A 20,509-nucleotide genomic window follows, 5' to 3' on the forward strand; every position below is an offset into this window, starting at 1 on the left:
TCACTAAAGATTTTTAACTGTTTAATTGTTTTTACTGTGCTTTTATATTTGCTGTTATAGTTACATGTATCTCAAGTAACTATAACTAATGCCCTAAGATTTCTATAACTCGCACCCTCGCCATGCACAGTTTTCTCACCAATAATTTTACAGCAACTTTTGCAATGGTATTATCAATGATGTCCTAGAAGATGGTATAAGAGATGTAATATGTGGGGTAATTAGCAGTGCATGGTGAGGGCGCAAAATATAGTTACCTTAGGGCACAAGTTGTAGTTACTTAAGATAAGTATATCTGCTGAATTTCTATGATCTTGTGTGTGTAAACTTTAAACCTAACTATAATATCCCTGTAACTTTTGTTTTTTTCAATTTCTAAGATTTTTTAAAAATTCTATTTCCTAATTATAATGTCCCTTTGATCTTGAAATCTTTCAGTAAACTTCTATGATTATTTTAATGCTATTTGCTAACTAGAATGTCCCTGTAACCTTTGTTTTTTTCATTGAAGTTCCAGTTTTTTTAACACAAAGTAATATTTAATTACTATACGTTAATTCAACTGCCACACGCCTGTGCGCAGTGAGGGTTGGCTGTAGGTCAGGCCTTGTGGCCAATCCTCAAAGGCAGCCAACCTGCAGGACCCCTCCCCAGGCAGGTTTGGTCCCCTTTGCCCGGCAAATGTTTGAGGTGAAGGGGAGAACGGCCTCCCTCCCTGGGCCAATTTAGGCCTTAGGGACACCATTCCCTGGGGCCCAGCATATTAGGAGGGTGAGGTACTTGTGTCCACCTCCCTGGGCCACTTTTGGCCCCAGGGACCCCATCCCATAGGGCCCAGCATATGTTTTGTAGGGAAAGGGGTGCATGGTGCCAATCAATGAGCCATTCCAAGCCTGTGTAACCCCATTCTCAAGAGCCTACTATTTTATTTATGGCGAGGGGGCATGAAGAGCCCATCCCTGAGCTGATTTTGGCCCCAGGGTCCAGATCGCCCGTGGACCAGTTTTATGACAATCTGGAAGGGTGGCCAATTTTGGCCCTGGGGACCCCACCTCCCGGTGCCTGGCCAAAGTTAATAAGAGGGAGGGGCAAGCAGTTCCCCTCCTTGTGCCTATATAAGCCCTAGGGACCCCATCATCCAGGGCCCGTACCTGGATGATGATAAGGGTGGGTGCCGCGGCGGGAGCCCCAAGGCCCCTGTGGCACAGCTAGCTGCCTGCATTCAGCGGGAGCCAGCATTGCTCCTGCCCGCAGAGAGCAGCTGAAAATCTGCTCCCTGTCGTTGGAGCAATATTTAGATCTGTATCCCTACCTGCATCACTGAAGGTGGGGAAACAGATCTGAAGTCTGCTTTCAGCTGGCAGGAGCATTTTTTAAAGCTCCCACCAGCTGCGAGCACACTTCATGTTCGCTCTCGCTTGGCAGGAGCTTTGATGTTGCTCCTGCCAAGCAAGAGCAAACGCAGATTTCCCTGCCCACACCAGTGCGGACAGAGAAGCAGCTATGTCCTGGGGTTGGGCACTGAGGCACATTGCTAGATCTGGCCCTGTTTGATGGGGTTTCTAGGGCCATTATTGGCTCCAGGATGGGGGGGGGCAGCATTATGGTCCCTGGGGCCAAAAATGGCTTGGGGCGGGGGGCTATCTCCCTCCTCTCCCTCTTTACACTACAGCCTGGCCCGGAAAGATGGGATACCGTGGGCATAAATCAGCTTGGTGAAAGGGCCTCACTTGCCCCCCCACCCTCAGAATAAGTATATAAATCCCCCGAGATAAACCCACCAAGGGGCTGGAAAAAAAGACAAGCGTGGGAGACCGAGTATAAAAAAAAAAAGTTGCCATGGATTTGAGGTATGAATTCCAATAATATACTTTTGGTCCCAGGCAGTATCCCTGTGGGACCACATCACCCGGCCTATGGGTTCGAGATACTCCTACCCTGCCCCCTTTCGGGTTCTTTTGTGTCGTTTTGGGACTCCCAAGATGGCAGACACCACCTCCTGGTTTAAGTGGTGGCAGCCAGTCAGATCTCATCTTGAGATCTGTTGGATCCGCAGAGGATCCGTGTCCCTAGATATACATAAATGCTTTTGTTTAATAACTCCAAGACAACTGAACCGATTTACACCAAATTACAAAAAGCACCCTTTCTGAACCACAATCTAGCGTTCTGCCAAATTTTGTGTATTGCCGTGTGATAAACAATCTTTAAATGTACTAGGCTTGCCAGTGGGAAAAGAGGGAATTCTGGGTAGAAGCATTGTTGGCCTTGTATTCAGTACCTATTTATATAACATTTACAGAGAGAGAGAGGGACAGAAATAGTGTTTATTTCTGTGTTTAGCTCCAGACCCATTGAAGTGTAAAATGTTCCTTTACCCACCCAGACCTCAGATTGATAACCAGTGAAGTCTCTGATTGTCGTATGTTGGTTCTCTGTTCTCCAGAGCTTGGAGGAATGGAGATTCGGTTTCTTGACTTCGCATCTTGCTCCTACAAGATCGTACATAACTAATCGTCCTTGGTTGTGTTTAGTCATGAGAAAAACAGGGGCCACTAGTCTCTTCCCCATCTTCGGTGCAGAACATTTCCAAGACTGCACTCAGCGCAGAAGGCAAAGAGGGGAAAGGGACATGAACGATGACCACAAGAAATGCAATTGATTTCCAGACACACAGCTTATCAGACAGGCTCTCTCAAATGTTCTGCTATCTTATTTGAGTGATAACTTTTTCGTCCTAAGCAGAGCATAAAACTACTGTTACTTTCTGCTCCTACTCAACTAAAAATACACATGATTATCATTTACGTGTATTTCACATGAAAGGTAACAACAATTCATGCAGGATCTGCAGATAACACAGCAAAAACCCAAGAAACAGTTGTGAAATAAAATTTTGGGTCATGACAAAATCCCAGGACGTCGGTGGAAGGTCAGCTAAGGGACCCAAAAGGCTTCCAACAACCCAAACAAGTAATATTTAACTCTCCCTATCGAACACTATCCTGAAGTCTCTAAATGCAACACTGTGAGTGGTTAAATATTTCCAAGGATGAAAGGAAAGTCTTTCAGGTGATGCAGCAGAAGAAATTTTAAGAAGCAGCGCTAACATTAAACTTCTAAGAGCTTCGAAAAACCATATCTGGCCCTCCCAATCCCCACAGATAAACCATTGCTGAGCTCTACACTCTCAACCATAGACCATGCAACAAAAATAATTGCAACCGTGCCGACCCACACTCATGGTAGGACCTTTCACCTGCACCCACTTCATCTGCCACAGCACACACTCACCAGCCCACTGATCAGTCCCACCTGAACACACCACAGACGCCACCTGAACAAAAATACCAACTCACATGCACCCTTCTCAACACATGCTCACTATGCAAGCACTCCACCAAGATTTGGGACCTCATTTCCACCCTCACACCTGATATGCTCTTCCTCAATGAGACCTGGCTCAACCCCACTTCTGCACCTGACATCGCCTCGCAATATCCAAAGAATTCAAGAGCACTCACCACAACCACATCAGCAAGGCTGGTGGAGGGATCCCTATCATACACAGGGAATCCATCCAATGCTCCACCACAAATTACAAAATCACCCCAGTGATGAAAAGCCTCAACTTCAGACTACAAACAGACAGCAAGCCCACCATCATACAGCAAACACACTAACTGGTTTATTACCTACTTTGCCATTGATTTAATCAACTACGTTTTCTGCCCCAGTCAGCCCAACACCCCCAAACCCTGCTATAACAAAGTCTCAAATGACACAAGGAACACCGTCACCACCACCCACCCCAACTCCTCCAACAACCTAGACGAGAACATCGTGAGGATTTGCCTTGTTATTGTGTGCACCGGAATTCAAGTGAGTCTCATCGCCGCTGTGTGCAGGTGCGTTGTGCACTGTGAGACTTTCATGAGGATTTGCCGTGTTATTGTGTGCACCAGAGTAAAGTGAGTCTCAGCGACGCTGTGGCCGTGATCTTCGTGCAGCCTGAGACCCGAGTGTGGAGTGCCCAGTGATCATGTACCCGGAGTGAAGGATAACTCAGTGACGCTGTGTGCGTGTGCTTTGTGGCAGCCTGAGATCTTCGTAAGTGAAGCAGCTCAGACCAGCAGTCCCAGAGGAGCTGAGTTGCCGGCCTGAGCCACCGTTGCCATTTCACAAAGCTGCATTGAACGCCCAGCTGCTGGACGAGGAGAGGAGAGTAGGTTCGTGGCCCCCTAGGTAACGTGTGTCGACTACTGGGGCGGTACGCGGGCTCAGAGGGAGACGCTCTCAGCTTCTCTCTCGTGTTGGAAGCCCGAGTCTCTGCTTTGGCTCAAATTGCGGCCCGTGTTGCCAAGGGAGTGGCGGTACAGGGGAAGGAGTGTGAAGCTGCACTTTGGGATTACATCGTACTGTGTTGGGGGCAACTGTGAGAGGCTGACTGCAGCTCAGAAGAAGAGGCGGAGATTCCGCCTAAGGCCCAGTGATCGGGGCCTGAGTGTACTACGTGATATTCCATTTCTGCAGAACGAAGTTCCTAATGGACGTATTACACATTGCATCAGTTCTGTATAATGAACTACCTGAATGTTGTATGATGCATTGTCTTGTTTCTGCATAACAAACTACCTGATTAGCGTATTGCGCATTGCATTATTCCTGCATAACGAATTACCTGATTAGTGTGTACGCATTGCCTTATTTTTGCAGAACGACATATCTGGTGGTTGTATTACACATTGCAATATTTTACCTTGCAGATTGCCTGATTGTTGTGTTACACATTGCATTCTTTTAATTGCAGTGTCTCTGATTGCTACGTTATGCTTTACAGTATTTTTACATTGCAAAAGTGCCTGATTCTAGCATCACAAACTGTATGACATGATATTAGGAGTACAGGGGAAGGTTTAGTGCTCATTGACATTGCCAGAACTTACAAGGGCTGGCTGGCCTAACAACCAGCCAGGAGAAATATATTCAGAACCTCATATGTTGGTTTTATATCATGTGGTCTTATCGTATATCTTTTTCCATAAAGTTAATCATTGGATTATTGTGAGCGTGGTTGCGAATACTTTACACATTTGCCTTGAAGATAAGCCTGGCTGCTCATGCCAAGCTACCAAGGGGGTGAGCAGGGCTATCTAAGAGGGTGACCTCCCTTTCCCTGACTTTGGAACGCAGGTCCCTACTTGGCCTAAGGTACCTACCTCAGCCAACCAGGGATCCCGAGTCTAACACTCCTCTTGCTTCTTCATCCTCTGCATGTTTCATAAGATACTCAATGGCTACCCCAAAGCTCAAAACACACCATGTCCAGCCAAGTGGACTATGGAAACACTATCTATGCAGGGATCACAGCTCACCTCCTCGGATGACTACAGATCGAACAGACCTCAGCAGCCAGACTTGCCCTGGATCTCTATAGATGAACCCACATCACCACCCACTTCAGAGGACTCCACTGGCTCCCTGCCTAGAAAAGATGCCAGTTCAAGCCCCTACCCCATGCATACAAGGTCCTACACAACTTTGGACCCGCCTAATTGAACCACCTACAGAACTTCCATCAGCCCATCATTCACCTCCACTGTCCGTGCCTTTCTCCTACCCTCACCCCAGGAAATCGACTTAGCAGATGCGGAGGTCACTCTTTCTCCTACCTAGCAGGACAGGCATGGAACGAGCTACCCTTTCATGTTTGGTTCTCCCCATCTCTTTCAGAATTCCAAAAGTCCTTGAAGGCCTGTCTGTTCAGCTAATAGACTAGACCCTGCCAGTGCCTGGATACCCTCAAGGGTGACAGTAAGCACTCTACAAATGTACTAATGTATTAATAAGTTGGAGTACCAGGAACACAGATGAAAGGCTGTGCCCAAGTAGAGGAACACAGGATCATGCAGAGCCCAACCAGAGGCTTCCTTACATTAACAGGGAGGGATGCCAAGCCTACTGCACTACGCTGGGTGTGGCTTTCACAGTTTGCGGATCCCTCAAACACTGGAACCTCAATCTGCAGTGGATAATCTAATGCCACTGTAGCTGGTACTGGTATGGGGGATACATCCACATATTTTGTGGTGCCTACTTGGGAACAGGATTAACTGTGCTGGTGATGGAGAGTTTACAACTGGTCAGCACATAGGTGACATCCACAACATGGATCGGCATCATTCTTGTCACACAGTATAGATGACATCTTGAATGGCAAAGGGTGAAAGGGGCAGCCAATAATGCATTAGACCAGAGGTCGATGGGAGTGGCAATGTGTGCCTGCGACAATCCACAATATATGCCAACAGAGCACAATTGATGATCAAATTGCACATGGAAGTCATACACAGTTGAGTAGAATGAATACTCCTGGGCCACAGCATGCTGCTATTACCCAGGGTCAATTAGTTCCCAGCCAGTTGCTTAACATTGTGTTCCCCCTTATGACTATCATACTAGTCAGAGGGGGTGAGATCTGTCCAAATTATCATCCATAATGCAACCTAAGTCTCCTCCTTCAGAAGTATCTGGTTCTGTTGCCACATTGAAAGTTGTTCAGACATAAGGGGAAAAAACTGCATGCTCCATGTTTGAAGCATAGAATCTTGCCAGAGCTAAGGTGTCTAATTCTAGATCAGGGCATTACAACTGTAGTAAGGTATTCCCAAGTTTGACTTGAACCCATACTTTACAGGCTGCTATTAACACTTTGAACATGATTTTTTTATTTTTATTTGGGGTGACCATATTTGAACAGGAAGGAGTTTTCTTCATCCACGAGATTCTTTCTTAAAACCCGTAAATGAGGGGGAATATTCTGTGTATTATCCATTACAAGATTTCTAGTGTTTTTGAGAAAAAAGGCCCTGTGATACAATTTAAAATTCGGTAAAGCAATCCCCCATCTATTTTTATTATGCAGTTTTTTCCAAGCAATTCGAACAGCTTTATTTTTTCATATGAAACTGCTCAGATCTCCAAGTGAATCCATGATTCTAAAAGTGTCTTAGTTTCCAAATAAATTCTCTTAAAATTGATGAAGACTAATTTTTCCAGATCCTTAACTATTTTTACACCAAGATATCTGATTTCTGACTTTTCTGATGGGGAATTTGCTGAGTCATTCCAAGCCATGGTCTCTGTTTTACCCGTATTTACTAAGTAACCAGAGATTTTCCCATAAGCTTCCATTTTGCCTATTATAAGAGGTAATGATGCCTCCGGACTTGGTGTATTGGTCATCAAAGCGTCAGCATATAATGCTTCCTTTTTCACCAATACATACATCTAAAGGGGGAATCCCATTTTCTAACCAAATTCTCCTGGCAAGGGGTTCAATGTATAAATTAAAAAGTAATGGTGACAGGGGGCAGCCATGTCTAGTACCGCGTTCTATCATGATCATTTGTGAAAGGGACCCATTTACCACCAACCTTGCTGTTGGTGCATCATATATTGATCATTGATCGTATCGTCTCTAAGACATTAGCACCTTGATCATTTCGTTCAATGACTTTGTATAAATAAAGCATAGGCACTTGCCAAAGCAGGTCCATATAATCTACTTTCCCCTTAACCAGGATATCTGACCTCCCTATCAACCCTCTTATCTGACATGGCGAGCACTTTTCAATTCTGTAACCACACCAGGTCTCCTTGGGTATATGAGAAGTACCCCTTGCAAACCACTGATCTCAGCATTGGAAATATACTTTTTTTACTTCCTGCCCGGTCAAATGTTTTTCCTGAAAAAATGCAATAAAGGTCCTTCTGTTTTTAATATGAGTGCAACTTATGGACAGAATGCAGAACATAGTCATACATTCACCCCAGTACAGATATCTGGGCGTAACTCCATCGTGTTTTTTGCTCACCATGCCATTCCAGTTAGATCAGAGCCATATGCAAATCAGTCTTGACCCTGCACCCAATGGGAACAGTCCAGCCCGAACTAACGGGCCAGGTCCTCCCTGGGCTGGAAATAAGCATCCTAGGACTGGTTTTGGGGTTTCACCCCGCATCAGCCAGGATAGCTTGACTCCAGTGGCATGGAGAGCACGGGACCCACGTCTGACCACACCCGTCCCACTCGGGTGAGAAATGCAAAAATAAGAATTGATGGCAGTTCGGTCTGGAGTGTTCCCATAAGGCCAGGGTCAAGACTGATTTGCATATAGCTGTGTCTGAACTGGGGTGAGAAAGTGAGCTTAAGAATGTTGATGGATTCAACCCAGATCTGTGACTGTGGTTGAGTGTCTGAAAGGTTTCAGCGCTCCGTGCATCATCTCCTTGTGTTTGCTTTGAATATGAGTGTTCCAGAATCTGACACCACAGTGATCCACCATAGTCTGAACACCCCTGCAGCATGTGGTAGTAATGGTTCATCATCTAGAATACTCAAAATGAAAATCATTCCTCCTCGCAGTCATTAATCTAGATGGTGAGCTCATTCTGGTGAGAGGTCACATGCACAATAGTGGGTACCCATGCTGACTTGCCAGTCCCAGTCAAATTGTCCCAGCGATGATAAGCCCCAGAACTTCAAGCATATTTGAGCTTTTTGATACATTCCACACTCCCAGTCACAAATGATCAAAATTAATTTTTTCTCAGGTTGTATACAGTTCTAGCTGTAAATATGAGCAGGATAGTGTCTTCCGCCTTTGAATTCAAAGGCGGAAGACACTGGTACATTGGTAGTAAAAGATTTCGGTGTCCGTAAAGATCAATCTCTTTCCATGAAGGAACATATTGCTGCTACTACAGCATCTTGTTTTTACATTCTGCGCCTGTTGCAAAGAGTTTTCCCCCTATTACCCATCTCCTCAAGGAAAACCTTGGTCCAAGCTTTGGTAATGAGCCACCTAGACTATGGCAACTCCCTTCTGGCGTCCATCAACAAGAATCTATTGTCTAAACTCCAGGTGATTCAAAATACTGCTGCACTCCTTTTCTGCAACTCCCCTCCATGTTCATCCGCAGCCCCTCTTCTGCGGTCATTACACTGGCTTCTAGGGAAAAAAACACATTTTTCAAAGTATGCTGCTCAACCCGTCGTGCCTTTCACAGCCAAGGGCCCTCTATATTTTAGCAGCTGCAGTTCTGCCTTAAACCCCAGTGAGACTCCTTAGATCTAGTGGGTAAAGCTTTGCTAAGTCCCCAGGTCTAAGAAGGCCAGGGCTGGCCACAGATCTTCCACATTCCATGCTCCTTGTCTTTGGAATAATCTGCCCATGCAGCTCAGTCTCTGCGAAAACCATTTTCTTTTTAGGAAGACGCTAAAAACCCACCTATTTTAGTCAACCTCAGCCTGTCCTCTACCCGTTTTCTGGTGCCGAGATAACCCTTAGGTGTTGATTCGAGGGCGATATGAAGGTAAAATAACATAACACTGGCTCTCTCTCATAGACACTATGGCCTTCGGGAGCCTATCCAGTCTGTCCACATCAAGAATTATCATTTCAGCACTCTCCTCTTTCTGCACATTCGCCAGCCCAGTCTGTTTGGAAACCAAAGGACAGAAGTGATTGTCCCATGAGTTGCACTGCATCTTTCATTGTTTTTGGATTTTCCCATCTCCTCTGTGGGTGCAATCTGTCAGACAGCTCAAACCCTGTTAGCCTTGGAAGCCGCAGTTGTGTGTCATGGTTCTCACAAGCAGTGCCCTATAATACTCCTAAGGACTTAGCTAGCACCTCAGTTTGATAATGGTAACTTCACAACAATGCTCATCAGTGAGCCCATCAGAAAACTGTTTTCAGTGTAATTACAGGCCACAACTTGATCGCACTGTGCACTCCGAAATCCTGGTAGCATACACTTTGGATACAGCTAGATGCAAAGTATAATCTTTGGGTTCGGTGGCTGTGTAAGGAGTGAAGGAGGGGGTATTTCTTCCTCTGATCACCAGTAAGATTAAACCATTATGGTTATTTGACCATGAGGCAATTCAAAGGTGATCATATGTTGGCCACCATGCCAGCATCGCTATCAATGAATATATTCAATCCAAGATCTTCCAGTATGTGAGGAACCCATGATTTTTGCCCCCAAAGCCATCCTCTCCTGCCTCCACTCAACTCTCCCCTCCTATCTGCCACACTATTTTGTGTCCACCTTCATGTCCTGCTGGAGGATTGGAGATGGGGAAGGTTCACCATTTCCCCCCTGGTTCTTTAGCATGGGATTTTTAACAACAGCAATCTTTAATGGCTCTATGTTGGTTATCCAGATGTGCCACCTCCAGGCCCTGCTCTGAACTCTGAGCTCAGCACCAGAAATGAACCCACATCAATAGCCAGCACTTGCCTGGGATCCTACAGTCGTGTGTCACTTTACCAGGTGTCCCTTGAGATCTGCTTCAGTGCCCTCTGGCTTATCAACCATGGCAACTCCTGAACTCCTGTCTCTGGTGGATGATGCCATCTTGGGCCTACCTCATATACTGCGCAGGCTCTCCACTCTTGGCACTCGTGCTGCCAGGTGCGGGAGGAAACCAGAGAGCTTGGAAGCACATGTCACTCCACAGTAGATTTCATGCACTTACCCACACCCAACACTCACTGCACTGAGAGCACCCAAAAGCCCACTCTCCCACACTCATGCAGTCCTGCAACCACCCACACAACACTTCAGGTTCACATGCATGCTCATCAACACTCCCTCGCCAAACATGCCACAGAGATCTGGGAACTGCAACAGGACAATGCCACTGACCTACTTTTCCTCACAGAAACCTGGCTAAACCCTGGATTGGCATCTGACATTGCCACAGTCCCACTTCCCACCCCCAGCTACAAGATCCCCAAGCATAACAGACTTCACAAGCCGGGAGGGGGAATCTCCATCATCCACAAGAGCACAAACAGCTGCACCTCTTTATGGATATATCCTCTTCCGACATGGAACACCTATTGTTCAAGCTCCACATCACAGCCAACTTTACCCTGAGCAGCACTCATCTACAGACCACCGGGCCCACACACCACCATCTTCGCACCATCAGCCCTCGATGCTAGTGATTACATTCTACTGAGACCTGAACTTTCACCTGGAAGACAATGCCGACCCAAAGTCAAGAGCACTCATTGATGGCCTTGGAAGCCTGGTCCTTACCCAGTGATTCAAGGAATATATGCACGTCACCTGACACCTCCTGAACCCAACTTTTACTAACTTCGACAACAAATAAATCGACAAGCCTAGGAAAGAATCCTGGACAAAGCCCGCCCTTGTAAAGTTAAGCATCCCTAGCCTGGTCCAAAGCACACGCACCACTGCCAGACCAGCCAGTCAAAACTAGAACAGCTTCAGTGAGAAGGACTGGAACACCGCTTTCAACACCCACAGATACCGCCATATACAGCAGCTTTTACCCACAACCGTACCTGACAAACCTCACCATCCTCCTTCAGATCTTATCCATAGAACCAATGCTAGCCACATGGCCAATCATCACCCCAGAAGAGACCGCAACCACCATGAAGTCCATCCACTCAGGGGCCTTATCGGACCTGTACCCCCACAATGCCTACTCCAGAGGATTTGAACCCATTAGAGTCATACTTATTTCCACTGTGAATACCTCTGTCACTTCTACAACCTTCCTAGCTGTTTGAAAACACGCAACTGTCCTCCCACTGCTGAACAATCCCTCTGGGACTCTTCAAAGTTTGCCATCTACAGACTCTTGGAGAAAATCCTTAACAGACACCTCACTGAATACCGCTAAGGCCACATAATCCTCAATGCTACTTGGTCTGACTTCAGATCCAGCCACAGCACTTATTACCACCACCAATGATACCTGCATGACTTTTAGCGGAGGAGACAGTGCAACCCTCATGGAATGCCTTCCCGGGACAGAGTAACAATGTAGCGATTAATGCTGAGTTGCGGTACTTCTGATTTATCAAGCCATTCCGGGTCACACAAAATGGCCTTGCGTGACTTAATAAACCTCCATTTTAAGTCTTGCACCATATTGAGTGGTACAAACGCAATGCAAACCTTGATAATTATAGCCCCAACTGTCTAAAGCTGAACATGGACAAGACCATGATCTTTAGAAAGAGCACATTACAGTAGGACTCCACCTGGTGGCCAACAGAGCTAGGACCGACTCCCAACCCCACTAAGAACCTTGGATCATCATTGTCCATTAACATGACTGCCCAAGTCAATGCTGTCACTGCTTCATGCTTCAATACACCGAATATGCTGATGAAGATTTTCAAATGGCTCACAATCAGCACCCAGAAAACTAACACATTTCCGGGCCACAAGCAAGCTGAAGTAAGGGGACACCCTCTTTGATACTAGCAATAAAAGCCACACAAGAAGGCTGCAGACCATTCATAACTCGCCGACCAGAGTCACTCTCAACCTTCTACACCACACTCACATCACACTGAAGGAGCTCCACTGGATCCACATTCAGAAATGAGCACAATTCAACCTCCTTACCCACACTTTCAAAGCACTACATAACACTGGCCCAGCATATCTTAGCAACACATCTGCTTTCATAAACCTTCCAGACACCTTCACTCATTTGGATCCTACTTGCAGAAATCTCACACATATGGAAAACAAGATCTAGCAGTCAACCCTTCTCCTACATACCTCCTAATGGGTAGTCCGGCCTGCCGCTACACATAAAAGCCCCCTCATCACTTCCTGAATTCCACAAGAAGCTGAAGTCCTGGCTTTTTCAAGCAATCTCAAAAGACCCTATGTGTGGCTACAGACTTACCTATGCAGTGCCGGGATACCTTCCCTGGGGATACTGCACTCTTCAAATCTACATAACTTAACAGGAATTCTTGAGAAAGAACACTATTGTGCTGCCATGGAGAGTGAAGCACTTGTATACGAGTTATTATTGGAGAATTGGTTTTGTGCTGTATTGCGACAATAAGTATGTAATATATGTTTTTGTGAAAAGTGGGCACAGCACGATCTCTGCAAGATGAATGTGTATGTTGGCCAACTGCATGCATAGCAGGTTGTGACAAAGCATAAATACGCTCCAATGATGATTTTGCTGGCAGTCTCAAAGACTAAGTCAAGCAGTAGTATGACTTGAATCATGTTTGGGTCACCATAGGCTAACCTGTCTTAATCCAGCATTGGCATACCCTTTTGTGGTGTAGATGTAGAACAACATCATTTTCTGTTTTCTGATGTTGAGTGTTAGAGACATGATGGAGTACGAAGCATGGCACCATCAAGTCCCAGGAGGGGGCAATGGCTTTAAATACAAGTGCCAAGTGCGGTCTAGTAGCTCAACTGATGGTGGTATGTTGTGTGCACTGCACATCCACTAGTGTGCAAAAACCATACATCCAACAAATTTCGGAGAGTACCAGTTAGAGTCATTTTACCCAAGCCACGCTTTATTAGATTGAGTGGTCTTCAAATGTGTTATCATTTTTCTTTAAAGCAAAAGATCTGTTGTGTCTTAACATTATACGCAGATTTTCTGAGAGCATTTATGTATAAGTGAAACTCTAACAAAGAAAATGAGATGATAAATGTAGTTTAACTTAGATTGTGGATGAATTTGGGGAACAGCTAGGGGGAAGTAGTAGATTTTAGTGCCAAATAAGTATCTTGTAACCTTGTATGGACTAAACTGTACAAGAACGCATCCAGTCTATTGTACATCCTACTGTATCTGTTCCGGGTTTTAAAATCGATTTCCTACTGTGGCCTGGTCTGTTTGCACTGTCGTACATGTCCTGCAGTTTTGTAACATTGACAAAAAATAGGCGCTGAATATATGAACTGCCCTCTCAAAGGGCAATTTTCTTTATGCTTATTCAACGCAAGCTAGACTAATATATGTAGCCTCTTAAGGTGGATGAGTGTTTTATGTTGTATGCTTCATGTTCCAACCCATCTTCAAGGTCATATTTACATCAAGTTTGTCCTTGTACGGCCTAGGATATCACGTAACCAACTTTGAGCTTTCACATCAATGACACGCATTGGACATGCACAATAGAACAGGCTTATAAATGCACGGTCTATCTAGGTCTAAGAAAATCCATATATGCACTGTCTAGCTATGCCTAAAAATCCATGTACGTTAATGACTGCTCTCCACCCATCGGTGCTGCTGTCAGCGAAAAACAGCATAAATGATCTAGTTATCTAATAGCATTACGCCATACGTGCGCTCCTGAAAGTTGAACCTAACGCAGATGGATAAAGAATCAAAATCTTCATAGCTGTGTGGAGGACAAAAATTTTTTGTGGAAGCACACAACTTCTGTCTCATTAAAACATGTGCTCCGAACTCCCAACATGTGGCCGGAACCAAACCCCCTCTCTTTTGATGCTCACAAATTGTCTGACAACCGCTGTGCTGAATCGGTCTCCAGAAAGCAAAAGTATGAAAATCTCTAATGAACACTTTCGAAAGTTTTGTGCAACAAGAAATGTTTGTAAATTTCAATGGCTTAATAAAAGGTTTGCTCAAGCCTCCTTGTGCCCATGTCTCATTGTCCCTGCTCTAACTTGGTGTGTGGGATTCCTATTATTTCTGGAGATGCAAATGAGACCATTGATTGATAATAGTTATGGCACAAATTGTAATGTCTCCCTCGAGCCGACCTGCCTGCAACAAAATCAGCCCCCACCGCAGTGAAATCAGCCCCCAGCTCGGCAGCATTCCAAAACGCCCTTTAGTCAGTCCAGCCCTGGGCTCTTCAAAGACTAGAGGACAGCCATGGAGAATATGCCGAATTCCTTTCATTTCTGGTCCCTTGCTAATTACACGGGTCTACTCCTAAGGAGCTAGCCTGCACTTTCCGGAATACTTCTTTTCCTTGCCCACGCCTCTTTACTTTCACTTTGGTGCTTGCCCATGAAGTTTCAGGTAGTGAGCATCTAGTCTGTTAAACCGCCCTGCAACCACGTCCTTTATGGAGTACATTGAAAAATATATACCTCAAGAGACAGGACCACCCATGTATGACTTTGGACGTTCTCTTTGACACTCATTTCTACTGTCTATTTGTTAATGTTCTTTTATATAGAAGCTGAACACCAGTGATGGGTATATTAATTTCCATAAAAGTTAATAAGCAGAAACACAGTGAACCAATTTCCTTACAAACTGTCCTTTTATTAACTATTCTATTGCGAGTCAATATGTGCTAGAAAATATAGCCCTTCGCCCACATGCATTGCACGTTTCATTCAATAAGACAACTTCTATATACATTCCTTGGTGTGCAACATGCAAATGAAAAGGTTTGGCCAAAGTACAACTGACAACCTGTTGCACATTTTGGTTCTTTTTGAGGCAAGGGCTTTCTTGTTACTACAAATCTACTTCGATGTTAGGGGCCTAAGGTAGAGTAAAGGCACTACAATGTTACAGGTTTCTTCTTTAAATAGCCATTTTTTTTTAATCCCATTGTGGATTACTGAAATGGTAGGCATGAACAGATTCTGATCTGCTTACAGGCTTCCGGGATGGGGAGGGATACGGGTATTCTGAGGTTCCGTGAATTCTGAATCCGTTTCATAAAGGTCATTGTATTGTTACGAATTCGATAGTAGCGAACCGTAAATAGCGTGTACGGCAAGTACGAGTGTTTTCGTCATGTTCGATCGATGGATTCACTACGTATTTAGGGATTTCATTCTGAACCCTCGGGTTCCATTTTGTGTACAGCAGCCATTTTGTGGTTGCCCTCACATAGGCCGATGACTACGGCCGAACGAGTCTTTGGTACAGGTATGCTTTAGCTGACTTCTAGATGACCTGAGTGAACTAACCCCGTTGCCTGAAGCTAACCTTGCTAAGCCAGATCCTTGTCCGGTAGCTGGTCGAGATAGAGATCAAAGAGCAGCACATTGTTGAGTTTATTGTACACGCACACACCCCTTTATCTTGCTTCACATCTGTTTCTGTTCCTTCTTTAATGGCCTATTTATAATATGGGTTGTGGTCTTTTATTATGGGTTTGTCCGGCCTGTCGGAGCAAGAATGTTGGGTTTTTCTGTGTAATTGATGGTGGGTTGGACAACTGAAAAGTGGGTTTGTCGTCATGCGATACCTTTTGCAATGTTACCTATGATTGGACAATTCGTAAATAATGGGTGTTTGTCAGGAATGTGATTTTTAGCAGAAAAGACGATGTCTCGCAATACGAAAATTGAGCAGTCTCTAGCGAACCTACTTGTGTCGTACTTCGTAGACTTCTGTTCCTGGTTGCAGCCAATAAATTTGATCTTTGACGTCACCGAGAAGTATCCTGTGTCTCTGTATTCTAAGACAGGTGAACCCGAAGACATTGGGCGTGCCCCTCGCGCAGCTGGGTTCTAAAACCCGGTTCTTCGATTCCAGAATCACATAATACCCCAAAAATTGTCCTGAGGGTCCTAATATTTTGGTTGCTCTTGTCTCAATCAGATGTAGCTGATAACGGGTGAGCATCACCCACAAAACTCATCCAGGAGATTACCTTCTCAGGCATTTACTCTGTCATAAAGAAGAATTATAGCTACATCAAGTGGTGTAGGTAGAACTTGTGCTGCCTAGGGCGGTCCCTGCATTTGCTGCCCCTGGAGACCACCGCCCTAAAACTTGTGCCATCTGGGATGGATCGCCCCACCCCCTTTCTATGCCACTGGGATTGAGTCAGTCTCTAGATTCCTCAGACATGTGCTTGACTATGCAGCTCTGATGGAGACATTGACTGTGCAGACAGGCTGACTGAAGAAATAGTCAAAAGATCAGGAAAGGGATTCTACTTGGAAGAATGGGACAGGAGAGAAGGATTACGTACTTAGTGGTGAAACCCCTATTTTGAGGAAGGGAAAAACAAAGAAGCGGATTTCGTTCCCCTTGGAAAGAGCCCAGCCATGATATTCCTTGCTCATTGCACCAGTGGAAAACCAGTGATTGAGATGCATGCAATCAGAGTTGTTCCATAAGTGTACCTTGCTAATCTGCAAGAGCATCACAGCCACTACTTATAATGGTCTATCTACACTTCAACTGGTTCAGTTATATCACCAATCAGCAGTTCAGATAAGCAGCAACCAATCAACTCCAGTTTGTTTTCAATTTGAACGCCATTTTATACTTTTGGCATTTTAAACTCTTTGCAGTCCTTAAATTGTGGTATTCAGTAGAAAAGGAGCCACGTTCAAGCATTTTTTTCGTTCGACAGTGGCCAAAGGCCATACATTCTTTGATCCAAGATTGACAATCATGAAACCTATTAGAATCAACTGCATTTTTTTTCAGGTTGGGTTCATTTTTGTTTCCTTCACATTTTTGGCATTCCATCTGCAATCTAGTCAATTAAATTGCTTTTATACAGAAATTCTCTTTTAATTTCTCAATATGGGAGTTACTTCATTCCTTAAAATTAATTTGAATAATGCTTTCTTTAGGAGAGGGATACAGCATCTACTCCTGGCCACACAAGTAGCCATAACAGTGTGGGGCAAAGCACAAAATGCCTGGGACGGTACCATAGTACCACATGGGAAACAGCCTTACGGGTGGGAACCTGGCTCCTGGAGATGGAGAAGTAACAGGGATTTGAGCCCTGAGGCCTCATTGGGATCACCAAGGTGGGGAAGTTGTTGGGAAATGGGGAGATGATGCCGTTCTCATCACTACAACATGACTATGGCATGATTGTCAACCAATTCCTAAAGTATGCGCAGATACAACATGCCTGGCAGATGGGGATGGGGCTACCTTTGGAGGACATCCTGGGATTCACTCCACTAGGAGGGTGGTTCTTGATAAAAGAACTGGGTAAGAGAGCAGTTCCCCCACACATATAAAACATTGAATAACAATATGGCAGATAATTTGGGAAAACTGCGAGAGAGTTGGGTGCGCGATGTGGGGAACAAGGAAAATATAGATTGGGAGGCAGCCCTTATGTACGTGAGCGAGGTAGCAATTAAGTCACATCTAGGACAGGTCCAATACAAGGTTCGCCACAGAGTTTACTATGATAAATGGAGACTGCACTATATGGGAAGGATGGCGTTCTCAAACTGCTTGTGGTGCAGGGGGCGATTGAATCTTTACTTCATACACTCTGGGGTGCTCATTAATTCATGACACCTGTGTGGTGATCATCAGAGAGCTCAGTAACATCATTGAAGAGAGTGTCCCACTTGAGCCGAAGTTCATTCTGTGGGGATCCCCATTGATGGGGAACTTCCGGGGGCTAAACTATTATTCTGCAGCATCGGCCTAGTAGTGGCAAAGAGGGAAATAGTCCAGTACTGGGGGGTAGAGGAGGGAGGTGCTGCCAGACGCTCCAGGAATGGAGATGGGGCATGGATATAAACATAGCAGCAGCTAAAGTCATGCATGCTAGTAGGGGATGCCCCGAAAACTCTACAAGGTCTGAGGTGGCTGGGTCAGGTATTATTCCTTGGAGTTACTGGGAGAGGGAGCGGGAGCGGGACAGAGCCCGGATGCATTGGTCATGTGATCACAGGTGTTGTAATGGGTATACATGGGATATCTGTATCATTATTATTTAGGACTTGTATTGCACAACTAATCATCCCAACAGGGATCTCTCGGCGCATTAAGTAAGCACAGTGCTGAGGACTAGGACAGGGCTTACAGCAGTTAGAAGAGCCAAGTCTTTAGGAGCTTCTTAAATTGTTTCACACTTTGGTAGGCCCTTAGCTCATCCGGCAAACAATTCCAATGGAGAGGGGCAAGATTTGAAAATGCACGTCCTCCCGATTTGGCTTTCTTGATTTTACAGGGGAGAAGTAGATTCCTGTTGCTAGATCTTAGTGCACGGACCGGGTTGAAGGCTGTTATTTTTCTCCTTAGATAGAGTGGACCGATCTCTTGTCACGCTTTAAACAGCATCACCAGTAGTTTAAACACAGCTCTCTTTCTCACAGGTAGCCAGTGCAATTGTTGTAGCAGAGGGCGGGAGGGGTACGTCTAGGTTTATATAGGACTAACCTTACCGCTGTATTTTGCACTACCTGTAGTCTTGCTGCAAGGTCATCACGGTCTCTTCCACCTTTTTCCCCTATCACAATGTATCAGCTGAATGCAGTCTGAGGGGAGTTGTGTGGGGGTGGGGGTGAGCCTTGGTTTTCAGTGTTTTTGTCTTCACATGGATGCACGCCTGGTCCCCTATATGGATGATTTGTTTTGGTTTTTTAGGCAAAATAAAATTATAATATATTTTTTTTAAATAATGCTTTGTCCTAGTTTCATTATCCTTCTCTCTAAAGAGAGGGCCAAGCACTAAGTCTCAAGACGTCTAAGGAAGACACATGTTTTGGTAACTTTAAAAGGTTATAGAAGATAACTGGGAAAACTAAAAATTTAATGTTACCCAGCCTCATTCAGACAGCCTTAATGTGTGTGTTTGCAGCTTTAGAAATGTGCCCATCAGAAATGTCATCCTAATTTCCAAATAAGTAAATAAAAAGGTGTGGATTAGTAGTATGCTTTGGTGTAGGCCCCTGTGCAAAGTAGAAATAACTGGGTTAATCTTGGGGCCCGTGAGGTGAGAGTTCAGTTTTTCTTCTTTGAAGCGTTGGCGAAATGTGAACCATTGAGTTGTGCAAAACGAATAACAAAATACAATGCATAAATACCAGAGAATGGATTTTAAAGGCTTCATCACAAAACTAGTTATTTTCTTGTCATTCCTCCAAATACCTACCTGCACTACAAGAATGCCAAAAAATCAATTGGAGCTTCAAGTATAATTGGAAAAACGTACAAGGATAAAAAACAGAAAAAACAATGAAACTTCAATTTATCCTGAAGGTAAAATATACTTTACATACACAATATTTCTATTATTTGGGATGATTTTTTCTTTTTAATAATGTTTGCTGACAGTTTAGACAAAACGCTCACAGGGCTTGACAAGAAAAGTAAGGCAGATAACAGAGAATATAGGTTTTGACACTTTTATTGTAAAGCTTTTCAGAAGGAATAATTACAATGGAACTTCATTTGACAGCTCAGCAAAAAAAAAAAACAATATATTGAAAAAAATAAAAGGAATTAAAATAAAATATAAAAACTGTTTATCTGGTTTACCCCGTCATGCTTACTGATTGAAACAAAAATAATTACATATGAACAGATTGCGATCACAGCCATGAAGGAATGAAAAGAACATAGGACTGAGTGAACAAAAGAGGAAAGGGGATGAATGGGACATTTGAAAGTGGAAATATCAGCCCCTTCCTCCATCCCATCAAAAAAAATATATAATTAAAAAATAAACCCGCTTGTGGGGTCACTAGGAAATGCATCACATATTTATATCAATACAACGTTAGCAATAGTTTCTTCTGATTATACATATTTCACCCATCTTAAAAATAGTTTACATACTCTGCCATAGTATTTCTTCCATTTTATCTTTTAAAAAAAGCTACACTTGCATGTACATAGAACTGTACAGGAAACAAGGCATTATCACAAGCAATTAAATTAACATTGTCTGTATAAATAGAAACA

This window comes from Lissotriton vulgaris, chromosome 7 (assembly GCF_964263255.1).
Source record: "Lissotriton vulgaris chromosome 7, aLisVul1.2, whole genome shotgun sequence".
In the NCBI taxonomy this organism is placed as follows: Eukaryota; Metazoa; Chordata; class Amphibia; order Caudata; family Salamandridae; genus Lissotriton; species Lissotriton vulgaris.